This window comes from Staurois parvus, unplaced genomic scaffold (assembly GCF_062004578.1).
Source record: "Staurois parvus isolate SC_StPar_1 unplaced genomic scaffold, SC_StPar_1.0 ptg000136l, whole genome shotgun sequence".
Lineage (NCBI taxonomy): Eukaryota > Metazoa > Chordata > Amphibia > Anura > Ranidae > Staurois > Staurois parvus.
The window spans coordinates 14797093-14820249 of NW_028317932.1; the positions used below are offsets into that span (position 1 = coordinate 14797093).

Sequence of the window (23157 nt, forward strand, 5' to 3'; positions counted from 1 at the left end):
CATTCTCTGACTGGAGACAAAATACATCAGACTGCTAGTAATCATTGCTATACCATGGCAATAGGGAAAACTAGGGTCTGCAGGGGCTCCAAAGGCCACACAAAAGGTGCCAAGGGCCACAGTCTGTGCACCGGGTCAAGTACAATCACTGGGGGTCACGTCCTGTGAGGTACACACGCTGTATGCTCGGTTCCATGTACACTGCATGAAGCCGTCATAACTTTCACTGCCTGGAAAGAAAAGAAAGCATCACGAGCTCCCCCCTCCGCCCGCATACACGGCCCAGCGTGACCTGCCAGCACAGGAGCCCCGCTAATAGCGAGCTGTCAGTCAGGCAGAAGGGGCGGAGCTCTCCACCAGTGTATGACGTCGCTTTACCGCCGCGTTCGGGTCTCGGAGCGTGACGTCAGCGACCCTAACAGGTACGTTCCATAGGGCTTTAGCGGGGCGAGAGTGAGCGACGGGGGCGCGCCTTGATTCGCGAGCTCAGTGTGCTGACGCCGGGCGCGCTCTGGCGGAGTTCGGTGGGAAAGAAGCGGGCGCGTGTCACATGTGTGGATTTTCTCCCCAGTCAGGGACGGAGCAGAGCGGCGGTGGAGCCCAGAGCACGGCCTGCACAGCCACACACAGCTCGGCGCATCGCTCCTTCTACACAGAGGTGAGTGCCGGGCAGCGGGAGCCCGGTGTGTGTGGAGCCGGCAGTGTGCGGAGGGATTTCTGACACTTCTTACCCCGCACCTCCTCCATGTCCGGCTTTTATCATAGAGGTGATCACATCCCATGTCCTGCCGCCGTCTGCAGAGTGTCACTGCGCCGGTACACTGACCGGAGGACTGGGTCATAGCATGGGGGCTGTGTTCTGGGGGCTCATTAGTGGGGGGTGACGGAATCTGGGGGTCATTAGTGGGGGGCTGTGTTCTGGGGGGTCATTAGTGGGGGGGAGGTAATGGAATCTGGGGGGTCATTAGTGGGGGGCTGTGTTCTGGGGGCTCAGTGGGGGGTGATGGGTTCTGGGGGGTCATTAGTGGGGGGCTGGGTTCTGGGGGGTCATTAGTGGGGGGCTGGGTTCTGGGGGGTCATTAGTGGGGGGCTGGGTTCTGGGGGGTCATTAGTGGGGGGTGACTTGGGTTCTGGGGGCTCAGTGGGGGTGGGGTGACTTGCGTTCTGGGGGGTCATTAGTGGGTGGTGACTTGGGTTCTGGAGGGTTGTTATTGGGGGGGTGACTTGGTTCTTGGGGGTCATTAGTGGGGGGGTGACTTGGGTTCTTGGGGGTCATTAGTGGGGGGGTGACCTGTGTGCTGGGGGGGTCATTAATGTGGGGGTCATTAATGTGGGGGTGACGACTTTGTGCTGGGGGGGTCATTAATGAGGGGTGACCTGTGTGGGGGGTGATCTTGAGGGGGTTGAGTATTGGGGGTGAACTGTTTTTGGGGGGGTCATTAGTTGGGCGGGCTGCCTGCAGGGATTGAGGGTGATGGCGACCTGCATGCTGGGGGCTCATGGGGGTGTGTGACCTGTGTACTGGGGGCTCATCGGGGGGGGTTTGGGGTGACCAGTGTGTGGGGGTACCTGTGTGCTGGGGGCTCATCTGAAGGGGGGTTACCTGTGTGCTGGGGGCTCATGGGGGGGTGACCAGTGTGTGGGGGTACCTGTGTGCTGGGGGCTCATCTGGGTCCCTCCATCAGTTTTTGGGGTCCTGAGCTGATCATATGTGACCTTCATTCCATTGATGTCTGCCGGTGATGATGTCTTTCGATTGTCTGTCTGTGTCCCGGATAATGCCCCCCCCCTGACATTTGGAATCCCGGCACAATGATGGATCACCGCTGACGCCTGTTCTCCATACTGTAGGCTGCTCCAAGCAGTTTGCCTAGTTGTGATGCCTGTGCTGTTCCCATCCTGGACATTGAGCTCTACTTGTAATGCACAGTGTGGTCAGGGTTTGTCATCCCCCCATCCCCCAGGACTGTGTCTGTATGCAGTGTACAATGTGTGCGGCAGTGCTGGGGATCCCTCACAGTCAGTGGCCCAGTAGAAGGACATCGGGGAGGGCTCAGTCTGTTGCCCTTTTTTTCTGTTTTCCTGGCAGAGTTTAATGTCAGGAAAAAGTCAGCTTGCTGTTTGAAGAGTGGGGGGGATCGGCTCCGGAAATGATTAGAGGTCAAGTGTTTATTTTATTTTCCTGGAGATGTTGCTCACAGAGAAATGAGTTGCATGGTTGCTTTGCTCTCCAATGAATGGGAGTGAGCTGACCGTGTACAATGGCTGAATACCCAGAGCTGCCCTGTGACGCTGTGCTTGGAAAATACTACAGACTACAGTGACGAGGTTTACTGGGTCAGGGGTTAGCAGAAATGGATTGGAAGTACAAAGGAAACAAAAGTGCAGTTAGTCTTCTCAGTGCCTGCAGCTCATGTTAGAGAGACCTGGGCAACAGCTGGTATAATATAAACCCGGTCAGCAGCCAGTATTAGAATGTAATCCCGGTCGGCGGCCAGTATTAGAATGTAATCCCGGTCGGCGGCCAGTATTAGAATGTAAACCCGGTCAGCAGCCAGTATTAGAATGTAAACCCGGTCGGCGGCCAGTATTAGAATGTAAACCCGGTCGGCGGCCAGTATTAGAATGTAAACCCGGTCGGCGGCCAGTATTAGAATGTAAACCCGGTCGGCGGCCAGTATTAGAATGTAAACCCGGTCGGCGGCCAGTATTAGAATGTAAACCCGGTCGGCGGCCAGTATTAGAATGTAAACCCGGTCGGCGGCCAGTATTAGAATGTAAACCCGGTCGGCGGCCAGTACAGAATGGAAACCCGGTCGGCGGCCAGTATTAGAATGTAAACCCGGTCGGCGGCCAGTATTAGAATGTAAACCCGGTCGGCGGCCAGTATTAGAATGTAAACCCGGTCGGCGGCCAGTATTAGAATGGAAACCCGGTCGGCGGCCAGTACAGAATGGAAACCCGGTCGGCGGCCAGTACAGAATGGAAACCCGGTCGGCGGCCAGTACAGAATGGAAACCCGGTCGGCGGCCAGTACAGAATGGAAACCCGGTCGGCGGCCAGTACAGAATGGAAACCCGGTCGGCGGCCAGTATTAGAATGTAAACCCGGTCGGCGGCCAGTATTAGAATGTAAACCCGGTCGGCGGCCAGTATTAGAATGTAAACCCGGTCGGCGGCCAGTATTAGAATGTAAACCCGGTCGGCGGCCAGTACAGAATGGAAACCCGGTCGGCGGCCAGTACAGAATGGAAACCCGGTCGGCGGCCAGTACAGAATGGAAACCCGGTCGGCGGCCAGTACAGAATGGAAACCCGGTCGGCGGCCAGTATTAGAATATGGACCCGGTCGGCGGCCAGTATTAGAATATGGACCCGGTCGGCGGCCAGTATTAGAATATGGACCCGGTCGGCGGCCAGTATTAGAATGTAAACCCGGTCAGCGGCCAGTATTAGAATGTAAACCCGGTCAGCGGCCAGTATTAGAATGTAAACCCGGTCAGCGGCCAGTATAGAATATGGACCCGGTCAGCGGCCAGTATTAGAATATGGACCCGGTCAGCGGCCAGTATTAGAATATGGACCCGGTCAGCGGCCAGTATTAGAATATGGACCCGGTCAGCGGCCAGTATTAGAATATGGACCCGGGCAGCGGCCAGTATAGAATATGGACCCGGGCAGCGGATGATATTTATTATCCACTGACCAGGTTTATATTTTATAATATAGACCTGGTCAGCAGCTTGATATATAATAGACCATCAGTAGCTAATGTAATCTAAATAGTCAGCATCTGATATGTAATATAGACCTGGACAGCGGTTGATATATACTGTAAACTTGGCAAGTGGCTAAAGCACACATGGGCGTGATAAGATTGAATCTTTTTCTCTATAAGGAAGTATGTCCCACTTTAGGGCAGTTATTACATTAGTGATCATTTTCTTAGTTTTTTAAAGAATTGTCATTTTGTCCTGGGATAGTCTGTCAATGATTGTGTTGGATAAAATGATACATTGACAGGGTGTTTCACTTTGTAAAATTGACAGATGGCATTAGTAACATCAAACAAGCAGCCCATGTATGGACTCTGAAATATACAATGTATATAAACTCCAACAATAAGAATTTCTTATTTGCTCCCTTTTGGTCTATTAAATGTACCACTGAAAGTGTTATATTGTATCTGTTCAAGTGCCTGAAAAAAAAGCTGTTCATCCAGCCAGACATTTTGCAAGTTTATAACTTCTACACTCTTAGCAGACAGTTATCAGTCAGAATTGTTCCCTGCTATCTCTATACCCCCTTCCTAGTGACAACACTGCTCCCCCTGGACACTTCATGGTTGTTGCCCAAGGAAAGGAAGTGTGTTCCTGGAAAGATTAGCAGATGAAAATAAAGGAAAAAAAGTGAGAAAATAAAACAAATGTAGCCATTAGGAAAGGTAAGCTGCAATACGCTAAATTTTTCTTCCTGGGATTGGATACACTATCCCTGTCTCAATACTAACATGTTACAACCCACGTTTTGTCAATACTGTACCCAAATGAATTATAAGCCTAACTCAAGTTTTTCTGTCACTTTGAAAAGAATGCTTGAGCCAAGCTGGCCCAAATAAACTTTCTTTTACTAAGTGATGCGGTAGCTAGCTGTGAGATCTGTATAATACTGTATATAGCATCAGCTATACACCATCTACAGCGCTGTGTTACGGCAGTATTTCTGGAGGCTTCTCATCTGCTGTTGAGAAAATCAAGTTGGGCTTATCAGCCATTCAACAAAAGCCTTGTATTTTTATCACTGAATACAAGACTTCCTTTGATTGGCTGAGGTGGAGAGGGAGGTGCATGATATCACAATCTCCATCTCAGCCAATTAGAGAAAGCCTTGCATTCATTGATCACAATATAAGACTTTGTTTTAATGGCTGATAATTATTTAAATTGAGAACCTGCATTTAGGCTTTAATACAGTGAAGGAAATAAGTATTTGATCCCCTGCTGATTTTGAATGTTTGCCCACTCACAAAGAAATGATCAGTCTAAGAATCGAATGGTAGGTGTATTGTAACACTGAGACAGAATAGCAACAAAAAAATTCAAAAGAAGTTTGGAATTTGATGGTTTGATTGCTCTTGTGGACAGGTGTCTTTATACAGGTAACAAAATGAGATTAGCAGCACTCCCTTTAAGAGACTGCTTCTAATCTCAGCTTAACGTATATGAATGACACCTGTTAGCCAGAAATCCTGCTGAATGATAGGGGATCAAATACTTATTTCCCTCATGAGCATGCAAATCAGTGCATCATTTGTTAGACATGCATTTCTTTTGAATTTTTTGCTGCTATTCTCTGTTACAATAAACCTACCATTTGATTTTTAGACTGATCATGTCTTTGTGAGTGGGCAAACATTCAAAATCAGCAGGGGATCAAAAACATATTTCCTTCACTGTATATTTTTTTTCCAAGCTAGTGTTTTCTTTTGTTAATTATTAAGCACTATGGGTTTTTTAAAAATAAAAAAAACTGCATACATGACCTAAAAGCTATATACAGGAGAATCCCAATTCACCCAAAACTGCCAATCTCCATGAAACACTTCTCCCAAAAATCAAACGGCATCCAGGTCTGAATGACCACCTGCCCATCACAAGCCCTTGGCTACTGGGCTCTAGCTGATTTCCCCTGGCTGTCTGTGCATGGGTGCTCAGGTGTCAGGTGTCAGGTGTCAGGTGGATGCCATCAGCAGCAGAAGGGGAGGACTTTGTTTACATTGTGATGGGAAATCAGAAATGATTATACATTAAAGCGGAGTTCCACCTGGGAAAAACATGTCAGCAGCTACAAAAGCTGTAGACTTTTAAAATAAAGACACTTACCTGTCGCTCGGTCCAGCGGTGTTCTTACCACGGCTGGTTTCGCCGGCCATCTTCTCTCCCTGGCACCGGCATCTTTACTGTGGGCACCCGGCTGTGACAGCTTGCGGCTTCACAGCCGGGTGCCCACTGTGCATGCGAGAGAAGTGCTGCGTTTTTTGAATAGCCCGTAGTCTTCTGGGACCTGTCACGTGTCCCACAAGACTACGGGGAGGAAGGGGGACAACTTCCACTTTCGATCGCCTGGGCGATCGCAGCGGAAGTGGGAACGGGTACATGTAAAATTCAGGTACCCGCTCCCCAAAGATGCCAATTCTTAATGGGGAGCAGGAGACAAAGGCTTAAAGCGGAACATCCCCTTTTGGATTGAGCTCCGCTTTAAGGCACAGAGCCACTCTGATTGGCTCTGTGCATTTCGCCTCTGATCTGCACTGTCTATTGACAACAGTGCAACAATCACAACATTGTGAGCACGCACACTTGTTGCTGGGTGGATGTCTTAAAGAGAAGTTCACTTTTGGTAACATGTTACATGCTAAAACCATATTTTTGGGTTAACATCTAACATGATACCAAAGATCAAACAGAAGCACCCCTCCCCCGGATCCCTGTTTGTGACAGTAGGGGATTTTCTCCCCGCACCTGTTGTCACAATTCAAAAGCAGCATGGCCGTGCAGTGCTTCGTCCACACAGCAGTGTCATTCATTTACAGTTTCCTATGAACTACAACTACCATCTGCCATTGCGGCAGATGGCTTGTACTGTAGTTCTCAATGAACTGCAAGGGCACTGGTGAGCATTCATAGTCCATTGATTCTTTCTAGGCTTATGGAGATATGGGCAGACAGGTGACTGAGAGTCTGCAGGATCCTGCTATTGCACCCTCGATCTGCTGATTGCGGGTGCAATGCTTTACAGGCTACAGAGTAATAACATAACAAATGCACATTTTTTTACCTGCAAAAAGATGTGCATTTATTTATTTTTTACACAAGGTGATCTTGGCCTCTAAAATATCCCAGTGGCCCATCATGAGGGGGTTGAGCAGCTCATTGTACATTATCCATTACTGAAGCTTATAGCTGCATTCTGCTAGAAAATCCTGTTTATTAATAAGCCAGGGCAGTGCATGTTTCTGATTGCTTCTGTTGGAAAGGTGTTCACAAAAATGGCTGGGGACATTATATCTTTGATTTATGATACAAATCTTTATTTATGAATGCATGTCTGTTTCAGGTTAGTGTGCTTTTGATTTCAGGCATGTTAACAATTAATTGATCATTTTTAATATACTTGTTTATTTCTTATTCAGGAAGTCATTGTCTGCTGCCATGGTAGCTTGGTTTGTGCTCAGATATAGCAGGTTTTGTTTTTTTATATGTTTGCAATATTAATATGAAAGGGTAAAATAAAAAAGTTTGCCATCTTCAGTCTAGCTATTGGTTCTTGACTGGCATTTGTAGGAAAATGAAGCTGAGCTTACATCAGAGATAAAATACATAACATTTCTTTTATTCCATTGGGCAGAAGCTGCAGATATACATAAATACATATGTAAATGTGCTGATTCCTCCCTGTGGAGTAAGGCAATTTTATCTTCTGTGCTGTCTCATCTTCACTTTGATAAGTTGCCTCTGGTGTTGGGGTGACGGGGCCTGCGCAGAGCCTGTACTCTAAGCGTCGTGTTTTAATCTGTGCGAAGAGGTTTATTACTTTCTCTATAGACATTTGTACTTTGGCATACATAGAGCATGTTAAATGTTGCACGCGTGACATAATATTATGGTAAGATGCCATTAGTTGGTACGGCTGAAAAAAAATATTGAATAAGTTTGACTTGTAGATAAGAAAGGGAGGAGAGCAGCTTCTTGTTACTGGAAGTTGTTTTATCTTATCTTGCTGTGCAGTTGCATGCTGACAGTACATGCTGGCTAGAGGGCTTACTCTCTATGTAATATACGGAACATCTGCATTATTGATTACTGTATTATGTAAAGCTGAAATATACGAATGTAGATATGATTCCAGTGCAATCACGCAGTAATCTGCACAGGGCAGTACAAGTCCCGACTATGTCTGTGGTGATATCGATTTGCAACAGAAGTGTACGCTCCTGGAGCTTTGAGTATTTGGCGGGCTCTCTTTTCTGCTCAAGGAGCTTACCTAACATACACTGACATCTACTGTATTGCTGTAATTTGGACTGTGTTGCTTTACCTACAACAAATCTTAATAAAGGAAGTCCAGGTATGGATATTTTATATATAGTTTCAATGGTCCAGCTTGGACCAATGTAATGAAGTATGCATATACCATACCTGGTCGATACCCCTTGAAGCTCAAAATCACTGAGTTAGTCATGGCTACTCCAGTAGGGATGTTCAAGTTATATTGCCCAACACCCAAGACGTAGTACTGGGTGCCGGGCAGGTAGTTTTTATTTAACCTTTAACCCTGCTGCTGGTAAGCAGCAGGCCTCACCTGTCAGGTGGAAGCATTCGGGTGGCTGCGCTTCTGCCCAATAGCTCCCACACAGCCCACTACAGTGCCAACCTCCACCCCTCCTGCCCGCAATGTCTCCTGGGCTCCACTTGGCCATCTGCAGGCCCGGGATCAGTTCAGCGCATGCTGGCGGGTATAGGGGAAGGAGGAGAGCGGACACATTCGCTCCCCTTCTTGTGCTGACCTGGATGTGACTTCACTTCATTGTCCCAGTTGACAGATTTCCCGGCAATCGAGGTTGGGAAAGAATGTAATGCAGTGCGATGTGCATTGCATCCAGTGCAGTATAGGGGAGACCATGGATGTCTCAATAAATAGAACCTGTCCGCAAAAATCTTTGTCCTCTATCTGATGAAAAAAAAAAAGTTAAGTGAAAATATTTTTTTTTCTAAAAACTTAAAGTTAAGCCCAAGCACATAACCCCCCTTAAAAAAAAAAAAAAAATTGAGGCCCCCCACTCCACCCCCACATATGCATGTACAAATGTAAAAGCACACAGTGGGGCGCCTACGCATGAAAATGACAATTGCAATTGTAACATCGCCACATGCACCAAAATGAGAGTAAAATGTCTAGCACCAGACCTCCTCTGTAACGCTAAACTAATGACCTATAAGGGGCTTTAAATGCGCGTTCGATAGAAAACATAAGGTTCTGAAGTTTGTCACCATTTCACGAGCGCAAATTTAAGGTTTGACATGTTGGATATTTATTTACTCGGCGCAACCTAAAATTAAGTGTATTTTTTACTGACATACCTAGATCTTTCTGGTAATATAGTGTGACATCAAAAAATTGGAACTACCAATATTTTATTCTCTAGGGTCTCTGCTTTCAGAAAATGTTTTGGGAGTTTTTGTGATCTTCAGGCCAAAAATGAATTTTCAAACATGTCCAAAAACACAAAAACCGCTCTGGCAGCGAAAGGGATAAAGGATAAGCCCAACACTCCCCTTTCCTGACGAGCACCCAATCGGTGCCCAAATACTTGACGCACATTCTTTTCAGCTGCCTTTTTCCTGCCTCAAGCAAAGCCATTCAGATGAGCTGGGCAGAGAATAAGGCCTTATAAGCAGTTACATCTACTATTTTTTCCTTTGGTGATATAGATTTTACATAAAATCTGATCATTGTAAGCACCCATGTCAGAGGTAAATGGTTTGTCTCAGTGCTCTTACTGCTACATTTGCAGGTCAGCTTGTTCTGTTTAAAAACAACAGATTTACTGACCAGATCATCACTTAAAAATTAAAGGAAAGAAAGCTTAAAAAAACTAATCCAGGAATCAGAGTTTGTAAGTTGCAGTATAATAAATGTTTGATTTTGAGTGTAATACTGCTTTAGAGTTTTGATGGGTAAACAAAAACTGTATCAAGAAAATTTATTTATGCAAGTATGGCCAACATTAGAGTTGAGGTCACCTGAAGACTGACCGTAGTTGCTGCTATGCCAACTGCCTGACCTCAGGCTAATGCCACATCTTCTGAGTGTCCATAACAATATAACTTGATTCCTATGGTTAAGAGGAATGTAAACCTCTATAGGCTTTCTGCCATTATTATGGTTACCTAAGAGCTGGAAGATACTGTATGCTATAAAGAAGGTTTAGGCTATTGACACAACAGTGCTAATTAGACTTTACATATCCTCACAGCACCAGGAGGCCTCTATAGACAAAAGGTAGAAATACATCTTAAAGAAGTATAGCCAAAGCTTTTTTGGCTATACTTATGGGGGGGGGGGGGGGGGCATGTGCAGAGAGCCAGAGACTGACAGTCCCATCTCTGCACTCAGAGCGGAGGGGTTGAACTGAGCAATCAGCGGTGTTTGATTGCTCAGTTCTCAGTGCAGGGACTGTAGGGGACACCTGCAGCATCGGATTGATGCTGCATCCACCTAGTTATCTTTTTTTTCCCACAAAGCCATACTTCTCTTTTAAGTAACCTTGTGCAATGCTACTAATTAAAAATTTAAATTCTGAGCCTTGCCTATTCTTTTCCCATATTAAAAATATTGATGGATCTGCCTTACAGAAAGGGCAGCACACAGCCTCTTTTTTACTCTCCCATTCTGCCTGACTTTCTGCTGTACTAACTAGAGGTCTGAAAGCTTACAGTTTTTCCAGGAAAGCAAGTCTGTTACTTTGCTGGCAGATTATGGCTGTGTTTTAAAGTGAACCCATTTGAATTACAGTATGGCCATTGCTTACTTGTTTTTAAAAGCTCAGGTTCAGAGGCTGTCACTATGATACTGGCTTCACTGCCTAGTGTGGGGAAAAAAGCTTGCATTCTGTTCCAAATCTGAACTCTGAACCTTTTTGTTTCATGTCAGAGACTTACTAGATGGTGAACCCAAAATTAAGATGAAAGCCCATGAGCCTGTATCATTGAAAACATGACAGCAATGATTATTCTCCACACATTCACTCTCTAGTTTTAAATCAATGTAACGAGCAAAAGCAACCTGAGCTACTATGTACTAGGAATCATTACACCTTTTGAGAAGTCAGAAAATATATATTCAGTATAGCTTTTATTTTAACTGCATATAATTATATTCAGTTAGATATAGCAGGCTTCTTGCATTGAGTCAAGTGGATCTGTAACATCTTGTTTCTTGATTCCATACCTTACAACATCTTACTCCTCCAGCATGGCTACAAATGTTCCAAAGAGTATAAAAGAAAAGAGACTCACAGGAGAACACTAACCATTTAGTAGTTGTACCAGTAGTATTGTGTTAGCCATTGATAATACAGAAAGGTAATACCCTTTACTGGCCAGCCTAACTTATTAAAGATGCAAGCCTTTGGGGTTTCCTGGATGTATGAAGACATCAAGCTTTATACTACAGGGTATTACATGACTCCAAACTTTCTGTAGTATCTCTATCAAATAGATCACAAGTTGTAAATAAAGTTAAATGGGCCAGTATTTGCATACTTTGGCTGCCTACAGCAAGCACAGCTTGTACTTGAGGCTCCTCACCCGCACCCCCTGTCCTGTTTGGATGAGCATATGTGTCCGTGCAGCCACGGTCCTAATAGACTTCATGCAGCACATAGAGCCTAGACATGCTGCAAAAAAAAGCCAGTGTGAATGAGGCTTTATTCTGCAGGGGAATTAGAAAGAATGCTCATATTGAAGACTGGGAACAAGATCAAAAGATCCAATTAAAATGGAGTTCCGGTCTCCACCACTTCCCAAAAAAAAGTCAGCAGCTACAAATACTGTGGCTGATGACTTTTAATAGTAGGGCATTTACTTGTCCATGCATCCAGTGGTGTCCTCACCCCAAGCAGATTCTTCACCACTGGCTTCTTACTGCACGTGTGTGAAGCATGCTGTGCTTTGTGAATGGGCTGCAGTCCTCTGGGACTGGCTGCAGGGGATGCCGATCTTCCAGCTCAGCTGACAGTGGCAAACTGAACCGGAAGTGGGAGTGGGTACATGTCAGAATCATATATGCATAGATGAGGAACAAAACCAATCATGTCCACCAAAGTGAAAAAAAAAGTCTGTAAAAGTGACATTCAAATCGATGTAGTCATATTCCTGTGCAGATCCCATAAGAAGCCAGTGTTGTGTTTATCCTGGTGGCATGGATTTTTTCACATCTTTCCAGAGAATTTGGATCTCAGGCAAATGAGATCAAATGAGCTCAGCTGACACACAGCCATACACCATGAGATATCCCTCCAATCTGTCAGTCTTTTATGCTGTCATCACATTTGTTCTATGACTCTGCCAAACTTGTTCCCTTTCTGCTCTACATCAGCATCACAAATGGTAAATATTTATATAAAAGAGGAAGAACAGAACCTCGCAGTGCAACCAATAAAAGCATAAAAATGTATAAAATGTATTTTACAGAAACAAAGATGGCGCCATTGGAACTTCCTCCGGCGTACTCGATAACGTCACTGGCCACAACCTGCATTTATTCAGTTTTCATAAGTATGTACACACCATGGCCTTAGCTTTCTGTTCTTGGCTGACAGGAGTGGAACTCAATGTGTTCTCTGCTCTTGTAGCCCATCTACCTTTGGGTTCAATGGTGTGCAATCTGAGATGCTTTTCTACTCACTACAGTTCTAAAGAGTGGTATTCTGAGATACCATAGCCCAGTCTGGCAATTCCGCTCTGACCTCTCAACACGTCTTTTCCATCCACAGAACTGACAATCACAGGATGCTTTTTGTTAACATTCAAGACTGTTGTGTTTGTGAAAATCCCAAAACAGCATCATTTACAGAAATAATCAAATGACACCAACAATCATGCCACAGTCAGAATCACAGTGTTTTCTCCACTCTGATGTTTTTTATGAATTGCTCTACTGCCACATGATGAGCTGTTTGGACTTTATGAATAGACAGGTGTACAGGTCTTTGCAGCCAATCTTCCAGTGAGTGTAAAATTCTTTTGACCAAAAATAATGCACAATTTTTTGCAGGTAAAAAAATTTGAATTTATTATTTTTGGTTGCAGGAGCCTTTAAAACATCGCCATGCAGGTTTCTTGCAGACCTGTCATATATGCTTTCCTATACGGGTGCAGCGCCTGTAACATGTTCCCAAAGGGGAACTTATCCTTTTACTGTGCATTTCTATAAATGCAGGGAAACACATGTACCTACTGTGATATATTATATTGCCATTTATTTTTATTGCCACCCTACCACACTAACACAATGCAATGCACCTGCATTGTAAACACCACAATGTGCTGATGTGAACATATGCATCTCACTAAAATTAACTTTATAGCGTTTTAATTAACTTTATTCCCCCTCCAAAAAAGGAAACGCATTCTTGTTGGGTTTTCAATGCCTTTCAGGCCTAGTTCACACCAGTATAGTTTGCCTTTTGTCCTTTTTGCAGTGCGTTCTTGGAACGTTTTGTGATGCCTTTTTGCTGCGTTTTCAATGCATTTCAGGCCTGTTTCACACCACTGCAGTTTTCTATTTTTGCAGTGCATTTTTGCATGCATATTTTGATGCGTTTTGGCAGTTTTTGGAATTTTTTTTGGCCAGCTTGTTGCTCTGCAGATCAAAAACGCTGCAAACACATGAAAACGCATCAAAAACACACTACGTGTAGTTTCTGAAGCATCTCTTTTTAAGGCTATTGAACCAAAAATGCAATTGAACCAAAAATTTTGTGTTTAGTCCCTGACCCTTTCCAAAAACTCAGTAGTTAAAAAAAAAAATAGAACGTGTCCCGTAGGAAACCATGTTAAATGGACTGTTGGTTTCTGCAAAAAGCCCTAAAAAACACTTTTGTATGAACTGGGCCTCAATGGGGAGGTTTTTGTTTTTTTGTTTTTTTTTAACTCAAAAAATATGGACCAAAAATGCGGAAAATAAATTCATATTCATTTAAATTCATGATATTAATTAAGTCAAATATTATATATATATATATATATATATATATATATATATCTGTCGGTTTCAGTTTTCGGCCAATTGCATTCTGAATTTTTGGTTTCATCTTAAGAATTGTCATTTCTGTGCACCACTAAGGGCACGTTCACATTTCGCTGTTTTACCAACGCTTGCCAAACGCCCCTATAGTATTTGGCAAGTGTTAGTCCTGCGTTTGCGGAGCATTTTTTAACGCTCGGCAAACGCTGCATGCGCGGTTTAGAGACAGTTGCTGGGCGTTTGTCGAGTGTTAAAAACGCCCCACAAACACCTATAATGCAGTTTGAATGGTGTTACCGCATCGCAACCGCACCACAAACGCTGGCCGGGCGTTTGCGGAGCGGCACCATAGACTAGAATAGGAGGCTTCAACGCTTCCTGACTCGACCAGAGGCATCCGTTTTGCCGCAACAAAACGCGATGCAACGCAAACGCTCCCGTTAGAACAGCACCATGTGCTGTAATGTGCAGAATTGGCAGAGGCGTTTGGGAAGCGGTAAAAACGCTTCCCAAACGCCTCTCTCTGCCGCCTGCACACAACGCTAGTGTGAACGTAGCCTAATAATAATGGCAGGTAACAGAATTGTGGACACAGTGGGATAAATGTCCGGTACATGGGGATGTAGGCAGGCACTTGAGCAGCTCTCCAAAGAGTATAAGCAAGGCTCTGTAAGTGCAGTAGCAAGATTGTTTAATATGTGGCATAGGGTTGAAAACACTGACAAGAAGGTGGATAATACAGGCTCAATAACATCATCATCCGTTTATGCTGGTAGAAGGTCTTGGCTGGATACAAAGATGTTCCATGCTGACCCCCAGCAAGAGGAATCTCTACTGATGAGATGGTCTTCACGTTTCCAGAACCAGCATGGAGCGCAAGCCAGCAGGACAATGTCACACAGCAGGGGGCGGTAACGCATTTTGGAGCATGCACGCTTTTGTCATACCAATCAATTGGTTTGACAAAGGAGCACATGCTCTGAATGCGTTACCGCCCCCTGCTATATGACGTCATCCTACTGGCTGGTAAAGGTATTTTTTATTGCTCTCCTTATTCAATTTGGGGAGATTTCTCTCGCTACCTGTGTCAGCAGAGCAGGATATGAGGTGCCATAGAAAGACCTGACTTTCTAAACCAGGGGTGCCAAACGTTATTTCATTGCGGGTCATATCAGCATTATGGTTGCTGTAAGACTAGATGCTCCCCCAATTACATCAGTTGTCAAGAATCCCACACCCCCCTAACATCACCGTGCACCCCCTTTGGGGGCAGAGCTGGAAAGCAGAAAGTGCAGGGTCTGGAGGAGTGCAGTCAGTTACCAGAGTCTGCTGTATGCTGGGAGACAGAGATGAGGGGGTGCTGCAGCTGCACTGAGAGGTGCAGGATTTGGCAGGGGAGTTCTGTTCTCTATGCTGCCAAGTGCGGAGACCTGCAGGAGATGTGCAAGGGCCACATGAAATGGCCTGGAGAACTGGATTTGGCCCTCGGCCTTGTGTTTGACACCTGTGTTCTATACCTATTCACTACTCTATGCGAAAATGAAAGTGTTCCTAAACCCAGGACCCTGCATTCACTATACCTGGTCTCCCACAGTACACAGAACATGGAAATGCACTTATTTTAGTAAATATAAACTGTTAAATACCTTTTCTCATCAGCAGTTAGAGCAGTCTTGTACCTTTCAGCAGAGCACTGGTGAAATCTGGTAGGATGAGTTTTCTTTCCGCTGTAGGAGGATGCAGAACCCCTGACCTCTGTTTGGACAATTCTCATTGGCCCTGTGCTGATCACATGCACTCTCCCAAGAATAAAAAAAACCTCCCTAGCAATACACCTTAAATTGAGCATGTGCATGTGGCTACAGGTTCAGTCTGTCTTATCAGGTGGATATTTGAACAAGAGGAGGGGCAGAGAAATCAGGATCAAACTGCCTTTTTACACAATGCAGAGGATTAACCCCTTAGATATAAAAAGCATGCTTTATACCCGGTCACATCAAGCCCCGCTTTGAAATCCTGCGACTTACAGTGAAGTCGCACAATTTCAAAGTCAGTCACAAAGTCTGACACAGATATCTATGCAACTCGCACCAAAAGTACTACTTTAGAAATTGGTGTGGCTCTGACCAAGTCGGAACTGCACTGATATGACCGCTGTAATTACGGACAGTAGGGTGTGACTTGGCATGCAATTTGCAAGTCACATGGCATGCAAATCGCATGCCAAGTTGCACCCAGTGTGACCGGGGTCTTCCTGCACATAGGCTGATTTTAATGTGGTGGGTTTAGTAACACTTTAAAAGAAAAAATGTCTGAAGTTCCATCTACTAGATTAAACTGTTACTAGGGAAAAAAATGTTTGAATACCTTTATAATAAGAGATGCAAATGTCGGGTGCAATAGCTGAGCTCTCCTGTACATGGTAATTGCCTATAATGTTGCTCCTCAGGATTTGAGAAGGAACAAGAATTCGGAGTAGAAGCCCAGCCTTCCTGGTCAGAGACTTGCTTATGGCACTTTCTGGGAAGGTCATATTGCTGCTGTTTTCCCTACAACTTGTATGAAAAAAACCAAATGAGAGTCTAGCAGGACTGTGTTCTCCCTCCTGCAGCCTGCCAGTCCTAATTGTAGCCGTACATCTTGCTGTGCCATGGAGGAAGAAGCTATTCTCAGCATCTACTAGAGAAGGCCTTGAGCAGGAAAGGAGATGTGTAGCCATGCAGTCTAATGCAGGTTCCATCTCCTGTCTTGCCCAGTGCACTCTTCTTGCTTCTAGGATCAGCTTTTGTGAGCACGGCAGGGTGTAGACAGAAGCTGGAACCTGCAGGATGTAGTGAGGGGAACGTGGTAATTTCTTTAAATTAAAAAAAAAACAAAAAAACTTGTTTTTTGTGCAGACTGCAGAGAAAGCATCAGCTCAATAATTTACACTAAAAGTATAGGTCTAGCCTTCACTTTGAAAGATCGGTGTATTTTCAGCACAAATCTCTTCATTCTGTACAGCTATAGTGTGCTTATGTAGTCCATTCACTTTTTCCTTGTGCAGCATTCACCCCTGACTGTCACTAGAGGGTACTGTTTTTAGTCTGTGATCTCATGTGCTGAGACTTCACTTATTTTAAGGAGTTCTAATGGGAACAAATTAGATGCAAGCTAATCATTGCAAATAAATGCCTTATTTGATTAGAACTATTTTTTTTCAGTATTGTGTATTAAAACTCAGTACATTTTGTTTTCTCCACTAATATCCTCTGATAGTGATGGGGGGAAAAGGGATGTATGGGGAAGGCATTTTTAAAGGGAAGTCCTCTGTTTCCACACTAGATCGATGACTGTTTTGAGAAAAACAATTTGAAATGTTCATTACTGTAACTGGCTGTAGGGGCATACATTAGTATTGAGACAGTCAACCTGCATCTTGTACACTTTGCCAGGAAGCTGATATGTTATGCAGAGGACTTGTGTATTGCATCTCCCTGTTTGCAAAACTGACTTGGATAAACTAAAAGGTTTCTACTACATCAAAGATGCTGACATGCTGGAACTTACAGAGGAGGATTGTGGCTGTACTATGAATCTGGGACCAATGGCAGCAGTTTTATTGGAGCAGGTAGTTTTAGGTTCAAGGTACCTCTGCAATCCATCTTCAGAAACCCATGCTTGTCATTTTTGTTGGTGTCAAGCTGCAGCACATTTTTAGATCTCTAGTCTGTAAAGAGATGGCAGTGGGTGGAAACCCCAATTCCTGTTGTTTGATATGTTCACAATCCTACATGTCTGTTAAGACCAGGGGCGGACTGACAACTCCCCTGGGCAATAGGGGATCATGGGGCCCCTGTGTCCTTGCCCAAACTCAAAAAAGCCTATGAAAAAGGTAAAGGGGCATCTCATGGGGCCCCCTACTGACCCCGGGCCCTCGGGCAGTGCCCGAGTTTCCAAATGGTCAGTCCGCCCCTGGTTAAGACAGACAGGTTCAGACATTCAGCCAGGTACAGTTTGTAATTCCCCAGCATGCATTTCAGTTTCCTGATACCATTCATGAAGGTGACTGCACTGCAATTAAGTGATGCTTCTAACAGTTGGTAGATTTTATTGTCAGTAGAAGTAATGACAGCCATAAATTGTATTACTTTTGAAGCCATTGTTGTACGGTGTTAGTGTTAAAGCATTTTTTTCTTAAAAATGGTATGAAATGTCACTTTTCCAACACTAACTATATCACAGAACATTATTATAGAGAAAACAGAAATGTACTGACTTTTGATCTATATTGGGAAACCATGCTAATTGCATATGCCAAAAAACCCAATTTTTTTCATTAGTTGTACTTTAATTATATAGCAATAATAAACAAAATATTACTTCACTTTGAACCTTCTAGTTGCTTGTCTGTATGTTCCTGAGTACCAGAAGATCATTAGACAGATCTTTGAATCACCTTGGATATATTTCTGTAGAGTAATTAGGTCGCCTCTAAGTGTCTTAATAATTTTTCTAACTTACCAATACACTAGTAACTGTGTGCCTGATCGCACAAAGGACAGATGTGATGGAGGTAAAAAGACGTAATCACTTATCATTTTGAAATGTTTAGCACTTTTGAATGCTTCACACTTTTTAAAGTCTTTTTTGTGTTTTCATTACTTTATAAAGATTGTTTTTTAAAATTCATTTTGCTTGAGGTGATTGTAGCCGTATTCGTGCATTTGCGACAGAAACAATTGAGTACTGTCCGTGATACTTTTTTTATTTGCACTAACATACAATTTTGAGGACAAGCTTTTGGGGTATGTCCCCTTCTTCCCCAGTACTCTTGTAGTGCTTGGACTTTGAAGAAGGGAGCATACCCTGAAAGCTTGTCCTCAAAATTGTATGTTAGTGAAAATAAAAAAGTATCACGGACAGTACTCAATTGTTTCTGTTAAAATTCATTTAAATGCAAAAAAATCATAAACATACACTATATTGCCAAAAGTATTTGGACACCCCTCCAATTAATTTTATTCAGGTGTTCCAATCACCTCCATGGCCACAGGTGTATAACATCATGCACCTAGGCATGCAGACTGCTTCTACAAACATTTGTGAAAGAATGGCTCTCAGGAGCTCAGTGAATTCAAGCACAGTACCGCGATAGGTTGCCACCTGTGCAATAAGTCCATCTGTGATTTTTCCTTGCTACTAAATATTCTACGGCCAACTGTTAGTGGTATTATAACAAAGTGGAAACAACAGCAACTCAGCCACGAAGTGGTAGGCCATGTAAAATGACATAGCGGGGTCAACGCATGCTGAAGCGCACAGTGTAGAAGTTGCCAACTGTCTGCAGAATCAATAGCTAAACACCTCCAAACTTCATGTGGCCTTCAGATTAACACAACAGTGCGTAGAGAGCTTTATGGAATGGGTTTCCATAGCCGAGTAGCTACATCCAAGCTTTACATCGCCAAGTGCAATGCAAAGCTTCGGGTGCAGTGGTGTAAAGCACGCTGCCACTGGACTCTGGAGCAGTGGAGATGTGTTCTCTGGAGTGACAAATTGCGCTTCTCTGTTTGGCAATCCCATGGACGTGTCTGGGTTTGGTGGTTGCCAGGAGAACGGTACTTGCCTGCCTGCAAAGTTTGGCAGAGGGGGGATTATGGTGTTGGGTTGTTTGAGGGTTTGGGCTTGGAACTCCTAAGGTGTCCGCATTCCAAGACATTTTGGAAAATTTCATGTTCCCATCTTTGTGGGAACAGTTTGGGGATGGTGTCTGTTCCAGCACGACTGCACACAAAGCAAGGTCCATAAAGACATGGATGAGCAAGTTTGTGCAGGCCAGTCAGGTTCCTCCACTCCAGAGTACTGACCTCAACCTGATAGAACACCTTTGGGATGAATTAGAGCAGAGACTGTGAGCCAGGCCTTCTCGTCCGACATCAGTGCCTGACCTCACAAATGCGCTTCTGGAAGAATGGTCAAAGATTCCCATAGACACACTCTTAAACCTTGTGGACAGCCTTCCCAGAAGAGTTGAAGCTGTTATAGCTGCAAAGGATGGGCCAACTCAATATTGAACCCTATGGACTAAAACTGGGATGCCATTAAAGTTCATGTGCGTGTAAAGGTAGGCCCCCAATACTTTAGGCAAAATAGTGTATGTTTGTCCAAGGAATAAAATGAGAATATGCCTAAAACTATTATGAGTGTGGCTTTGTTTTTATACATATGTAATGTCTGTGTGCCTTTTTTATATGGTTTGTACACTACTCAAAAAAAATTAAAGGAACACTTTTTTTAATCAGAGCCTAGCATCATGTTAAACTCCTGGGATGCTGGTCTGGTCCGTTAAGTAGCAGAGGGGGTTGTTAATCAGTTTCAGCTGCTTTGGTGTTTAATGAAATTAACAGCAGGTGTACTAGATGGGCACCAATGAGACAGCCCCCAAAACAGGAATGGTTTTCCAGGTGGAGGCCATTGACATTTTCTTCCCTATTCATCTTTTCTGACTCTTTTTCACTAGTTTTACATTTGGCTAGGGCCAGTGTCACTACTGGTAGCAACATGTGACCCTACAGAGGTTGCACAGGCCATCCAAGTCCTCCAGGATGGCACATCAATACGTGCCATTGCCAGAAGGTTTGTTGTCTCTCCCAGCACAGTCTCGAGGAGATACCATGAGACGGGCTGTTACTCTAGGAGAACTGTCGCCAAAGATCCATTATCTCCTGCGCTCAAACACTCAGATCAAACAGGCGTTAGTGACAAGCAGCGTGTTGTGTTCATCTGCTGGTGATCAGAGGTTGTGCAGCTCTATCATGAAGCTGGGGAAGCTTAATAAAACTGTAGAGGAAGATGATTATTATTAGGAAATATACTCACAAAGTGATGGTATAAAAAAAATTTTTTTGTACGTTTTCTATATATACCTTTTTCTGTATGAGATTTTTGACATTATTATTATTATTATTATTATTACTATACGTATTGCCATGAGTATTTTCATGTGTATTGCTATGCTCATCTACAGTATCACCACCTGTTATACCATCATGAATTTGTTTTTGTATATGTATTTGTTTTTTTATCAGCTCTGATGAAGAAGGGAGCACCCTTCGAAACGCGTTAGCCTTCATCCCCCCCCCTTTTCGATTTACCTGTAACCCTGTTTTGATTATGGTTACTTATGCCTGTTATTCCATCACTTTGTGAGTATATTTCCTTAATAAAATTAGTCACTATTTATTGAGGTAATGCGCAAGGTTTGTGCGCTCTTTCTTTCATCTTCCTCTACTCTAGGAGAGCTGGACAGGGCTGTAGAAGTTCCTTAACCCATCAACAGGACTGTTATCTTCTCCTTTGTGCAAGGAGGAACAGAATGAGCACTGCCAGAGCCTTACAAAATGAGCAGGCCACTGGTGTGAATGTCCTTATGAGGGTGACCTGAGGGCTCGACATCCTGTGCTAACTGTCTGACACCATAGAGCTCCATTGGCATTTGCCACTGAACACCAGAATTGGTAGGTCCGCCACTGGTGCCCTGTGCTTTTCACAGATGAGAGCAGGTTCACCCTGAGCACATGTGATAGACATGAAAGGGTCTGGACAAGCTGTGGAGAATGTTATGCTGCCTGTAACATCATTCAGCATGACGGTTTTGGTGGTGGGTCAGTGATGGTCTGGGGAGGCATATCCATGAAGGGACGCACAGACCTCTACAGGCTAGACAATGGCACTCTGACTGCCATTAGGTATTGGGATGAAATCCTTGGACCCATTGTCAGACCCTACACTGGTGCACTGGGTGCTGGGTTCCTCCTGGTGCATGACAATGCCCGGCCTCGTGGCGAGAGTATGCAGGCAGTTCCTGGAGGATGAAGGAATTGATACCATTGAATGGCCCCCACGCTCACCTGACCTAAATCCAATAGAACACCTCTGGGATATCATGTTTTGATCCATCTGACGCCCCCAGGTTGCACCTGAGACTGTCCAGGAGCTCAGTGATGCCCTGGTCCAGATCTGGGAGGAAATACCCCAAGACACCATACGTCATTTCATTAGGAGCATTCCCCGAAGTTATCAGGTATGTATGCAAGCATGTGGGGGGGCCATACAAACTACTGAGAAGCATTTTTGAGTTGCTGCAATGAAATTGCAGCAAAATGGACTAGCCTGATGCATAATTTTTTCACTTTGATTTTCGGGGTGTCTTTGAATTCAGTCCTCTGTAGGTTGATAATTTTCATTTCCATCAAACGATGGGGCATCCTTACGTTCCTAACACATTACCCAGTCCATATCCGTATATATCTCAAGCATATTTTTCCCCATTAAGATCTGATGTGTTTTTAAAATGTCCCTTTCATTTTTTTGAGCAGTGTATATTCTTCATTATACAGTTCCCACAAGGTACGCAAGCACATCCATATATACCTAATATACAGGGTGCATGAATTTGGACCATATAATACTAAGGGGTTGAATTCTGTTTAGGTTATGAATCAAATTTTTTTTTTTTTCAGTGACAAAAAATGATTCGCTAGTCTCAATAAATGTGTTTTAAGCATATTTGTCTTAAAGTGATACTAAACCCAGGACCCCCATTCGCTATATCTGGTATCCCACAGTACACAGAACATGAAAGTACAATTATCTTAGTAAATATAAACTGCTAAATACCTTTTCTCATCAGAAGTTAGAGCAGTCTTGTTACTTCTATCAGTGTCCAGCCCACCACTAGCTAAAGCTTGTAGGAGGAGTTTTCTTTCTGCTCTAGGAGGATGCAAATCCCCGGACTGTCTGGACAGTGCTAATCACATGCACCCTTCCAAGAAAAAAAAATCCTCTCTAGCAATACACACCAAACTGAGCATGTGCATGCCTATGGTTCAGTCTGGAGATAAGAGGCGGTCGCTTGAAAAAGAGGAGGAGCAGAGAAGAAAGGATCAAACAGCCTTTTTACACAATGCAGAGGATTAACCCCTTAGGTTCCACAGTGAGTATAGCAAGCATGCTTTACTGCATATACAGACAGATTTTATTGTTGCGGGTTTAGTAACACTTTACTACGATGATATGCAATCCATGCCATATGCACTACACCACTTGCCCAGGTAAGCTCACAGAGTCTCTGATCTTTCATTTATTTGGCTGCTGCTGAGATGCAACATCTCTGAACTTCAAAACACAAAAGAGCTGAGCAGTTCCATGTTTAATCAGTCTGAGTGATCTCCTACAAATATGTGTTGGGTCCGGACTCACAGGGGAGCCAAGGGACTGGCAGAGGAAAAGATAGCTGAAGCAAGTTGTGTAGGTTTTTTTTTTTTTAAAATATTATAGCTAAAAACCAGCTGCTAAATTGCTTTTGT

At 44.0% G+C, this 23157-nt stretch overlaps 1 protein-coding gene across 2 annotated transcripts in view; it reads left to right on the top strand.

Annotated features, from left to right (window-relative positions):
* Window positions 1–346: 346 nt before the first annotated feature.
* Window positions 347–23157, top strand: part of PALS2 (protein associated with LIN7 2, MAGUK p55 family member) — a 154780-nt gene continuing 131969 nt past the window's right edge. Inside the window, exon 1 of one of the 2 annotated variants that reach the window (XM_089673208.1) lies at window positions 347–422. The gene's annotated coding sequence lies outside the window, so the exon portion shown is untranslated. Of the gene's footprint in view, window positions 423–484; window positions 659–23157 lie in introns of those variants that run through there. The other variant, XM_089673207.1, reaches the window with a different exon arrangement.